The sequence below is a fragment of the Equus caballus genome, chromosome 16 (genome assembly GCF_041296265.1).
Source record: "Equus caballus isolate H_3958 breed thoroughbred chromosome 16, TB-T2T, whole genome shotgun sequence".
Lineage (NCBI taxonomy): Eukaryota > Metazoa > Chordata > Mammalia > Perissodactyla > Equidae > Equus > Equus caballus.
Genome location: NC_091699.1, coordinates 6,298,736 through 6,308,065, shown reverse-complemented (window position 1 = coordinate 6,308,065; position 9,330 = coordinate 6,298,736). Strand labels below are relative to the sequence as shown.

The following is a 9,330-nucleotide window of genomic DNA, read 5'->3' as shown; positions in this document are numbered from 1 at the left end:
AAGAACACGTCAGGATAATGAAAGTCTGGCAATGAGGGGCTATTCTTTGCAGAGACAGAGTAGACTTCATCCACACATGCCAGTCTCTACAGATTCTGATGTTGCTGCCTTTGCACGAAAGTCAGCTAGGGCATTTTCCTGATGCTCAGATTCAGTCCTCGCAGGGGGGCCTCAATTTTGATGACAGAGACCCAGTTAAGTCTGATGAGTTTCCTTTCTATGAACCATTGTCAGAGTAACTCTAACTGAGAAAGAACTTAAAAAGGGTTCATTATACAGCAGTTAAGAAAGGAATTTGGTCATTTCTGTGACATACAACATTTTAAGATAATAATTAGAGTTATGACTGATAACATTCTATCAGGACATATCAGATTTGTAGGAATTTCACATAATTTCTAGAATATTTATATACCTATGGAAATACAACATAAAGAAGCCTAAATGTTATTTCTTATTTGAAAATGCCTCCCATGTAATTTAACTTATTGAATAAGCCTAATTAGTATCATATCCCTCTTTTTATAAGGAGAGAGAACGAGTCCTTAAGATGTTGCAGGGATCCTCTGAAAAATCCCAAAGTTAACTAGAGGTCGAAAAAGACTTCATTTAGAATTTGATTTTCAGAAGTTCATCAAAAAATCTCAAATCAGTTTTAAAACCCTTGGTCAAATAGGATCATAGGTCACTGTGAGCTAATACTCAGTTATGCCTTCGACCATGTGACAAAGACTTTCAGACAAATAGAGAAAGTTAAATGGCCGTAAGAAAACCCTTAGCTCTCGCAATCAAAGACCTGATAAAAGCAACACGGGAAATGATTTTGAAAACATAAAATCCCTTTTTTGCCTTTTAGGCAGACTATCAAATGTAAAGAGAAGCCTTTCATAATCTCTTCATCAAGAGCAGACTAGAAGCCCAAGAAAACCTCATCCTTATAACAGTGAGAAAGCCAAGTTTCTAATTTTGCACCAGCTTACTTTTGGTCTTAGAAACGCTGACTTAATTAAATTCCTTCAATCTTTGCCAGCTTGACTAGGCGGAAAACTTCTTTTCTCGGGGTTCCTTTTCCACAAACCTTCAGTGACTTTCTTACTCATATTCAGAGTTTGTTCTTTCCTCTTTCCCATAACCACTTTGACTTTAGGACCAATTTACTTTCTTAAAGCATCTCCATTCCTTATACCTTCTTTTACTGAAAACATACATTTCCTTTAGCATACATTTTTCAGTGTGGCACAAGACATGTTTACTAATAGACCCAAACATCTTTTAGGTTTTTTGTTTTTAATCAGAAGCTGAAAGTAGATAAACCTATGTTTAGTAATTAATGTTTTAATATTTTATCTTATCTAGAAATGGTCAAGATACTCAATAAATTTCTAGCATTTAGCTTAATTTAGTAAAACTCTGAGGTTTCAAGTTACCAAGAGGTTTTGAAGTTATTTTTAAGTACTTACACCATAACACATGACTATTATTAAAAAGTTCAGCTAAAAACTTTTATCTTACTTACATCATTTACTTTACTTGTTCCTAATAATGTTGTTTACATTACCTACAAAAACTTCACGAGACATTAGACAAAGGCAGCCGTCACTTTTCTGCTGACAAATTTTGTAGCAGAGATAATGTAAACTTGTTTGATTTTTAGTAAAGCTAGGTACAACAAGTTTACTATTTTATGCTGGGAACTCTCAGGACATGCCTATTTTAATTAACCCAACAAACTTAGACAAGCTTTTATTTACCAAAGATTATTTTATATCACATTAACTTGACAAACATTTAGATTAGTTTCTATTGTCGATGAAAAATAATCCATAACCAATCTATAAATGAAAATTTGGGTGAGTTATTCTGAGCTTAAATCTGAGGATTATAACCTGGGGCCTTTCTTCCCAAAGGAAGAAAGGGCACCAAAGAAGTGGGGTGCACAGACTGGTTATATACCCCCAGACAGGATGTTTCACATAGGATTGAAATGTCCCTTTCACAATAGTCGCGAGACTGCTCTGTCGGCACAGCGATTGATGGAAACAGCAGGTAGGTCTTCTGTCTCAGTGAACACAGCAGGGTGGCAGTCTGTTGTCTCCAGCTGAGTGGTCACAGGTGAGCTGGGTGGTCAAAGGTGAGTGCAGCAATCAGTGCCTAGCCTAAGGAAAAATGCTTATCCCTAAGGAAATGCTAATGTGGGGGTGAAGATGCAACTTTTTCTCAAGGGCCTTTGTTCTGGTCACAGGAAATGTCTGAGCAGATATACAATGTGTGCTCAACAGCCACAGTCAGGCCTTTTTGGAAAAAGCAAAGTCAGGCCAAATTAGGTTTATACCAAATGTCTTCCTCATATACTCCAATATACCCTATTGCTTGCCATTTTTATTTGTCATTTCCCCCTTTTCATCTCTAATCTTTCGATAGAAAGCATTTATGATCAAAATATTATTCCTCGGCGCCAGGGTGGTTGCTGCCTGCCCTGGGTCCATCATGTCCCTCGGTGCTAGGCTTTGAGCTCATTTATTTGCCTAGCCGACCACGTTGGGGGGAAATAGTGGACAAGCATAGAGTTATATATATATTAACAGAGGAAGTATTTCATGTCATGTAATTTCCAATTAATTTTAGATTGTTGCACAAACACTGTATATGTGCTTTTCTATGACAGTTCACATTTACATTGTATATGATTATAGAACAAGTACAGTAACAATAATAACTCAATGTATTTGAAAGGATTAGTCTGAAATGAATTCTTAGTCATAGTCCCTATCAGAAAAGGACATTTGTCCAGGGTTATAAGACAGATCGACCATCTCAAGCCATTGAGCAATCATTACTTGAGTTTGTATGCTACTCTTACAACCCTGAGTAAAGAAAACAACAATTAGTTTGAATATTATGACCAGTACAAGGATTCCAATAAATAATAGAAATAGGAATTCCAATCCGGATCAAAAAAGGGAACTGATACTGAAAAGGGAGCCAACGAAACAAATCAAGCTAGGTGCAGGATCGCATAAGGTATCCACCTGCTTCTTCATGTACTTTAGCAGAGATGACACATTGGAAGATTCATGACGTATAAAAGCACAGCATTCAGTCTGAGTGATTGTCTATGTACCACCTTGGGATGCAGTAAGAATATCTAAAGGCATTCTGTTTGGAAGGACAGCCCTTCTCATTAAAGACATTTCAGTATTTGAATAAGGTTATTCCTGCTTGACTATCATTAAGGGCTTCTTGAGTAAATTTAGTCAGAGCTTCCAAATGTAATAATGACATCTTTTAATTGCAAAGAAGAAGCAAATATAGCTGCAAATATAGCCATACCAGTGTAACACTGAACAAGCCCATCTGGCCTTAAGAAAGGGAGATTGACATCAGGTTTTAACTCAGCCTGACTCCTTCCCTGCTTTTAAAGGAAGCTCAGGGTGCAGTGTCTTAGCCATCCAGGCAGTAGCCAAGGCCAAAGATTTGTTCCACATAACCATTGAGTTCCATTAGGAGTCACTCGATAAATTCCTGGCCTTCAAGATCAGTCTGTTCCAAATTAATCACTTTAAGTATGATAGCATTCCAAACAAATTATAAAATAGGTATACAGTTTAAGCATAACAAATGTTTAAATAAGGAGATATAAGGTTGGCAATACAGGCCTGGTCCGGAGTCTTGGGACAGCTGTCTAAAACAGATGTCGTCTTCTTCTCCTCCTCGTATGGTCCTTTCCAATAGGGCTGCAAAGAGACTTATTTGATGTCTCTTTCAATACATAAATTCTTCCGGTTACAGTCCATGATCCTTAAGTTCTGGGACTTCTCTGTGAAAGAATCAGCTACAAATCTTTCATTTCTTTTAAGCACCACAATAAGACCATGAAAACAATGTAATACATCCCTTAAGCAAAGCTGGTTCATATATTTCTTCATCCAATTGCATAGGCTGTTTTACTATTATTTCAAAATGAGACAGCCGATGTTTACAAAAAGTATAGATCTAAGATTAAAGAGCGCTAGCACAAGAGCTTTTGGCCGTGAGAGAGTAAATGTTTCTGAAAGCTTGCCAATTAAGTTTTGGTTGTGCCGTTAGTTCCTTTTACCAATCCTGAGGATTGAGGATGGTAAGCACAGGGGAAATGCTGCAATATTGGCCAAACATTACAAACAGATTTGAGTTCCCTAGTCACTATGTAACTCAGTAGGAATTCCCCAAACAGGAATTATTCTCTCTAATAGTAATTTACCTACTGTTAAAGCCATTGCTCTTCTGCAGGGAAAGGCCTCAATCCAATGTGAAAACATGCAAATCATTACCAAGATGTATTTATATCCTTGAGATGGTGGCATTTGGACAAAGTCCAATTGCCATACCTCAAAGGGTCCCTTGGGAAGGGGAAAGTGGCCTTGTGACCCATGGAGTGGGTTTCTTATTGGGCCCGAACCACATCTGCGAGGGCGTGTCAATAATTCCCCCTTTTGACTGCCATATCTGTTTCTCTTGTTCCGTGGCAATTTCTTGAGCCTGTAGAAGGAAATCTTTTACTGGGTTAGCAGAGTTAACAGAAAGTAGCAGGCATTCTTGAGGTTAGACAGTGTAACATCCTCACTTATCATTGAAGTAAGACTCATTTGTAAACCAAATTAAACAATAGAATGCAGTCGTGGTCTTCTCTCCCTTGTGATGTTGGAAGCAAGGTAACAAGGTTATTGGTTGGAGCAAATTATAAATTAGTTCCTGCCTCCAGGGGGCAGGCAGTCAAGAAGCCTTCTAGCTGTCAGAGTCAAAGCATCTTTTTGTAGCTTGAAAGGTCTCTGATGACGTCATCGGGCATTCAGGTATCTTTGTGAGTGGCTTCCAGCTTACACAGCAACAGACAGGAATCTCTCTTAAGTTTCTATCACGTCGTTCAGCTTCAGTTTGCAAGGTTTCAGGAAAAAGAGCATGTTCAATTCTCAATGATTCCAGAAGAAAATGAGGGAAAAATTGAAAACATTAGTTTGGAGGTTTGTAACCAGATATTTCAGTAGAAGAATTCAGGATCCAGTCCAGCTCACAGGTAGAAAAAGCCTCAAAGACAATTAACAGAACTAGGATCTAATATCCACAAATGTGCATTATAGTTTTTTCACTGAAACATAATTCTTCTCTCTAAAATCACCCTCATTTTTACCAAAGATAGTCAAATGAAGACTAATTGGTTTGCAATATAAGTTTAGTTTCATGAAACTTGGCCCAATTATTTACATAAGTGCAGCAAGAATAGCAATTGATCAGATAGGCTCTTAAATTTGCTTTGCTGGAATTTTTATGAGGAATCTCAGATTGAACTGTAAAGACCTCTTGAGGCCGGGAAAGCCAAGCCAAGGATTTGTGCCATCAGGCCTTGCCTGCAATACCTTAGGTTTGGGTGAATTCCTCTCTTCTTGAGGTCCCCCAAATATTCCGAGGTTCCTTGCACCTGCCAGATAAGCAAGCTTCCTTACTTATCAGGTAAGATTGCTGGAATCTCTCTGTAAAGCAAGGTACCAGGCTCATTTTTCCAAGTGGCTTTATTTCCAGAAAGTCAACCTTATTCCTCAAACGCAGTATTGCCATATCCAAGTCTGTATGTTTTTCTCAAATATGACATTCCAGTCAAAGCTTGGCAAGATAACCAATGTCCTGTTATAAGGAGAACAGATTCTTATTGAACGTATGCAAATAACTATATTGCCATGAAATAACCATACTCACAAAGAGTTTCCAAACTCTCGAGGGATCAGGTAGGGAGAAAAAGATAAATGTCTCAGTTTTGCTAACAAAGGTATAACTTCACTCAATTTCACTAAATTGCTATAAGTCATAGCTAGCATAAGAGAAAAGAGAAAAAGATTTTCTTGAATCTGAGAAAACAAAGCAAAACATCAAAAAATCAACAATATTTCAAGTAAGAGTCACAAAAATTATCACCCTCAGTTCATTCAGTCCTGTACAATCTGTTCTTGATCTTAATCTTCTATTAGCAGTTTTACCAGGTCATCAGTTTCTCCTTTAGATTTCTGTAATTTCTTACCCAGTTCAGTTTTACAATCTGAAAGTTTATCAGAAAACTGTAATCCAGAGTAAGTGTCGGAGTCTTTTCCATGAATGTCTCTGAAGATAAGACATATTTGCAAAAGCAAAAAGCATCAGAGTAAAACAGCAACTATCTGTAAGTGGACAAAAGACTCAAAAGGGCAATTGACAAAGAAACTTGGCTACTTCTGTGACGTGCAACACTTTAAGATAATAACTGGAGTTATGACCGATAACCAGGACAGATCAGAATTTCAAGAATGCTATATAATTTTAAGACATCTATATCAATAGCATTTACCCACATAATACCACTTAAGAAAGATTATCATCGCTTATCTGATAATGCTTCCAATGTAAATTAACATACTAAATAAGCCTAAGTAGTTTAGTATTTTTCACCTTATAGGAAGAGAGAGCAAATTTCTTTGAGAAGTCTCAGGGGCCCTCTGAAAATCCTCAGAGAAATTCTCTTCCTTCATTCAGGTCAAAGGAAAACCTTTATTTAGGACTTGAATAATTTTTTTTTTGAGAGAGAAGCTTGGCAAAAATATCAAAAGGTTTTTAAAACACTTATTTAAACAATGCTCACTGTGAAACAATGCTTAGGTATCAACAGCAAAAAAAAAAAAAAAAAAAAAAAAAAAGCCACAATAGAGAGACCTCTGTCTTTTGCACCTAGGAAACATAAACATAGATACAACAAAACATAGATCTTTTGTAAACTTACTCAGAAGGAAAAACCTTTTATAATCTCGTTATCAAGAGCAGACTAAGAGTTTAAGAAAATTATCCTTTTAAGAGAGAGCCAAATTCTAATTTTTGTACCAGTTTACCTTTTTTCATATTAAAACCCATTTACTTAATCAGATTCATTTCAATCTTAACCAACTTGACCAGGTACAAAACTCTTTCAGAATTTCTTTCACAAACCTCCTATAACTTTCTTTTTGCCTTCAGAATTTGTCCCAAGCTTTCTTTCTTCCCTTCTAGTACATTAGGACAAATTTATCTTTCTTAACCAACCAAACAAAAATATTTCCATTCTTTATACCTTCTTTACTGAAAACTTCCTTTCCTTGAATGCAGAGCTGTTTTCCTTATTAATTTCCAATAGCTTTAATTATATATGTTAACTAGAACTTTTAACCATTAACAGACCCTAGTAAACACTAAAAAGGTAAGCAATTATGAATTGTCTTTTATATCAGCATTCTAAACACTTCATAATTTCTAGGAACACATCACTTTACAGTAAAAGGCCCAAAGACTTTTAGCATCTCTGCAATAAAAACCAAAAGCAGATAAACTTAGATGTTTAGCAACGTTTGTTCTATCCAATCCAAAAATTACACAGATACTCAGATTTTTATCACTTAACTTAGCAGAACTCAAGATTGCTGCCAAAAAGAATTTGGAAGCTGTTTTTTCTTCCCCTCCCCTTTTTTTTTCTTCAGTCTTAGGAATTAATGATTGGCTAGGTAGTAGTTCCTGGAGAGGGGAGATGATAATCCTTTTCGAGATAAAGGAACTGGGTGGAATCTAAACTGCCTCTAGAGCAGTATTTCCAGTCTTGCAAGGATTTTCTAAGCACAGTTGCTCTTGATTTCCCAGAAACTGGGTTGTAACTCAAATTACATTCTAGGTTGATCTACCTGTCCAACTGCATCACAAAGGCACAGAGAAACCCAAGTTTTCGATTTTACAGAAGGTCCAGGTTCTGGTCAGGTCCAGCCTGAACTTAACCTCGACTTGGTGACAACAGAAGAGATGATGAGCAAAACAGACAAAGAAAAGAAGAGATCAGACGTCGCCCTCACGGCCTCTTCCACAGGCTTATCAAGATAAGAGTCACACAACAGTTCCTATGCTGGGCACACAACCTCAGCAGGACAGTTCACAGAATAAATCACAGGTCTCCTACCCTTATTAGTGACTCATGTTGATGAAAATAATCCATAACCAATCTATAAGTGAAAATTTGGGTGAGTTTATTCTGAGCTTAAATCTTAGGATTATAACCTGGCAGAGTCTTTCCACAAAGGAAGAGAGCACTCCAAAGAAGTGGGGGTACACAGGGCAGTTATATACCCTCAAAGAGGGTGTTTCACATATGATTGAAATGTCCCTCCCACAATAGTCACAAGATTGCCCTGTCGGCACAGCACTTGATGGACACAGCAGGTAGTGGGTCTGCTATCTTGGTGGGCATAGCAGGAGGCAAGTCTATCGTCTCAAGCTGGGCGGTCACAGGTGAGCACAGCAATCAGTTTCTAGCCTAAGGAAAGATACTTAATCCTTAAGGAGACGCCAACATTGGGACGGGAAGGGAAGTTGCACCTTTATCTCAAGGGCCTTTGCTTTTGCCATAGTGAATCTCTAAAGTAGATATACAATGCATGCTCAACGGCCTAGGTCATGCCCTTTTGGAAAGACAAGGTCAGGCCTAATTAGGTTTACACCAAATGGCTTCCTCATATATTCCAATATGTCCTATTACTTGCCATTTTTATTTGTCACTAGCCTCACCAACATTTTCTCCTGCTAATCTAAATTTAGAAGAGCAAAAAGCTCACCACTCTTGCTTCCATTGGAGTCTGTAGGCAGAGATCTGGGAGACTGACGTGGTAAGAACTCTTACCTCTTGCCGGCTCTTGTCAGGGGTCCGGGATCTCTCAGCCGCAGCAGTCCAGGAGCAAGCAGTGTTCAGCCAGTGAAATTTTATACTGCCGACTACGCCAAAACTGTAGGGGAGGAAGACATTTCCTCTTCCCAAATGTGGGTTCGTCTGGCCAGAGAACGAATTAAATTCACATGAGACAGAAAAGCAAGAGAAAATTAAACAAAGCTTTATGAGGAACCATGGCCCAGGGCCTTTCTTCCTGAAGGAAGAAAGGGCACCGAAAAAGTGGGGTGCACATAGTGGTTATATACCCCCAAACAGGGTGTTTCACATATGATTGAAATGTCCCTCCCACAATAGTCGCAAGATTGCCCTGTCGGCACTTGATGGACACAGCAGGTAGTGGGTCTGCTATCTCGGTGGGTGTAGCCGGAGGCAAGTCTAGTGTCTGGAGCTGGGTGGTCACAGGTGAGTGCAGCAATCAGTTCCTAGCCTAAGGAAAGATGCTTAATCCTTAAAGAAATGTCAACATTGGGAGGGGGAGGGAAGTCAGTTACAGGAGGTTACCAGACTAGCACAATAAAATGCAGATTTAGGTCCTTGCCTTTGATATTGTAAGAGTTTCTAGAGAGAAGGGCATCTCCTTTCTTCTTCCT

At 38.2% G+C, this 9,330-nt stretch overlaps 1 long non-coding RNA gene across 1 annotated transcript; it reads right to left on the bottom strand.

Moving 5' to 3' along the window:
- Positions 1–8,021: 8,021 nt before the first annotated feature.
- Positions 8,022–8,839, bottom strand: LOC138918175 (uncharacterized). The gene is made up of 2 exons (XR_011427141.1): positions 8,693–8,839; positions 8,022–8,329 (listed from the first exon to the last, which is right to left on the bottom strand). It is a non-coding gene; the product is annotated as an uncharacterized lncRNA (long non-coding RNA).
- Between the last annotated feature and the right edge of the window lie 491 nt (positions 8,840–9,330).